The sequence below is a fragment of the Otolemur garnettii genome, unplaced genomic scaffold, assembly GCF_000181295.1.
Source record: "Otolemur garnettii isolate 467f Iridium unplaced genomic scaffold, OtoGar3 scaffold00182, whole genome shotgun sequence".
Classification (NCBI taxonomy): Eukaryota; Metazoa; Chordata; class Mammalia; order Primates; family Galagidae; genus Otolemur; species Otolemur garnettii.
This window is the reverse complement of record NW_003852577.1, coordinates 643580-646433: the sequence shown is the minus strand read 5'-3', so window position 1 is coordinate 646433 and position 2854 is coordinate 643580. Positions and strand designations below refer to the sequence as shown.

The 2854-nt window shown below is 38.9% G+C and overlaps 1 long non-coding RNA gene across 1 annotated transcript in view; it reads right to left on the bottom strand.

Annotated features, from left to right (window-relative positions):
* Positions 1-1906: 1906 nt before the first annotated feature.
* Positions 1907-2854, bottom strand: part of LOC105888085 — a 22103-nt gene continuing 21155 nt past the window's right edge. The window contains exon 3 of the long non-coding RNA XR_001161738.1: positions 1907-1917. This is a non-coding gene — a long non-coding RNA (uncharacterized LOC105888085). The remainder of the gene's footprint in view (positions 1918-2854) is intronic.

Sequence of the window (2854 nt, the reverse complement as noted above, 5' to 3'; positions counted from 1 at the left end):
TATTTACCTTCTGCTTTTTCTTTAATTTTCTCCTTCCCCTTCCTTGTCTATCATGATGTAGTTAAGAGATTGGCTGTTAATAAACCTTAAAATGACAACATGTATTATGATTATTGACCTATATAGTGAATGCTTCTTTTGTTTTACTTGAATATTTGCCAAATTTGTTACTCATTGTTCCTTGCATCCCCGTTCTTCCATCCACTTTCAATGCTCTTCTTCCTTAAGTATGAATATATCCTTCAGTAATTCAGTGAGGTCTAGTTGATTTCTCAGGCTTCAATTCTCTGAAAGTCTATTTCATCTCAACTCCTAAATGAAAACAATAAGACCATCACTAGACATAAAGTGAGACTTGAGGACAGGAGTGAGGAACAAGTCTAGCAATGTAATGACACACACAGAGACGCTTGGCACATGACAGCAGCTGCATTACACATTAGCGGTCCTGGCAGATTGGCTACTGCAATAGATAAAAGGCCTCAATGTGAAAGAGCAACTTTAGAGAAAAGTTTGGAAGAAAACAGAACATAATATCTTCATAACATTGGAGTAGGAAAATGATTAAATAAGATTGAAACATACAAACCACAAAAAGGAATACATTTTAAAATCTTAAAATTAAAATAAATATGTCTGCACAATAAGTAAAATAATTAAGTGAAAAAACAAGGTACAAACTACAATACTTGCATAGCATGCAGCAGATGATCATTAGCATAGAAAGAATTCCAATGAAGCGATGCCCAATTTTTTAAAAATGGGCAAAGAATGTGAATAGGCAATTTATAGAAGTGGCTTGAATAGCCAAAAACAAGTAAAAAGTGGCTAATCCATCTCAGACTCCATTGATATGCCACTCATTGCCCTGGCAAGGAAAACATTTTAATCTGAGACCTGAGAATGCTGTCAAGGCTGTGGAAGCTCTTAAAAATCATTGGTCAGAGAGTGAATGAATAAATTGTTGTAATCATTTTAGAAAACAATTTAGCACCACTTAATAAAGTTGATGGTACATATAACTGCAGTCTAGGCTGTTCCACTTCTAGCTCCTTGGGAATCTTGCCAGGATGTGTGAAACAGACACACACTTAGGAATTCTTTGTACCATTTCTGTAACTGCATAAAAGAACTAACATCTTAACTCCATGTGTGAATAGATAGATAAAGTATGGTTTACCATAGAAGACCGTGTATCATTTAGAATAAGTGGTCTGGACACTCACCAGTATGGTTAAGCCTTTAGAATATGATCTATATCAAAAGCAAAGTTGAAGAAGCCACTGCTCAAGTTCCCTGGGAAGCAGATGCTCCCAGCACAAGATGCACATAGAGGGTTATAGGGGAGCACCCTCAGGACCCATACTTGTAAGGAGTGAGGGGAGCAAGGCTGGCAGAGGGAGACGTGAACCCCAATGCAGTTGCAGCAGAGCTTTCAGTTAATTCCCTGGGTGGCTCTGAAGCAGGGCCCTCCCTTTAGAATCCCCTTGAGATTAGGCAAGAATTCCAGGTCTTTCTACTGGCCCCTTCCTCCAGCCAATAGTCAGCTGATGCTTGTAGGGAGAGGGTGAGACTTTGGGCAAGGCCTTTGGCCAAAGGGAATTCTCAGTGAAGGCTTCGACTGTAAACTACTGTAAGCCAGCACCTCCCAACGGGGGAACAAGTGCCTTGTTCTGAAGATCTGGTGGTAACATTGCAGTGTCTGTCATCACCGAATAATCTGATTAGTGTGTGGTGTAACATTTGCATTGTTTATTAACACCCCAAAAATCGTACATTGGTTACGTATACATAACACACACTAAAATTACAAGCAAGTGTATAAGAAGGATACATCAATTCACCCACATGGGTGCTGCTAAGCAGGGAGAGAGAGGTCAGCACAGGGTCTCTGAGGCTACAGCCATTTCTCTACTACTTACCCTGAGAGAAAGAGGGGAAAGTTAAAACAAATGTGGGAAAATGTTAAAATTGGTTCATTATGGTAAGTGAAGATATGGATGTCTGAGTTTTTGTACTTTTCTATATTTGAATATTTCATCATTTAACATTAAAAGAAAATGTTGAAGGCTATGTCTCAGAGACATAAGCATTTATATCATTCCTTAGGGCCCCAAGAGGTGATTGGGACATCAGTGACTAGGGTCTTGTGAAGAGAACTCAAGGTCACCAGCTGTAAAATAATTAGATTATTTTAAGTCTGCCTCCAGTTTCAAAGGAAGTTCCTAAGTCTTACAAGCATTTTAAGATAATCAGAAGTTCCGGCTTGGCACCTGTAGCTCAAGCGGCTAAGGCACCAGCCACATACACCAGATCTGGTGGGTTCAAATCCAACCCAGGCCCACCAAACAACAATGACAACTACAACCAAAAATTAGCCGGGCATAAGGCAGGTGCCTGTAGTCCTAGCTACTTGGGAGGCTGAGGCAAAAGAATCACTTAAGCCCAGGAGTCGGAGGTTGCTATGAGCTGTGTTGCCACAGTACTCTACCCAGGGCAACAGCTTGAGGCTCTGCATCAAAAAAAAAAAGATATTCAGAACTTTTGGTTAAGGACAGCATTAATTCTGTGTAAAGATGAAATAGTCCTCCAACTGGGGAGGCTCTTTAGTTTTTATTACATAATCAAGTATTAGCTATACCTAAGGCATATATACCATTTTTAGGCACTCAGTAAGTATTTAATAAATATTTGTTGATCATTTATTATAAACTAGGCACTGTTCTAGACACTGAAGATATGGAAAGAAACAATGCAAATAAAAATCTCTATATTTTCTCTTAAAAGAATGAAAAGACAAGTCACAGACTGGGAGAAAAACATTTTCAAAACACAGCTGATAAAAAATGTATAT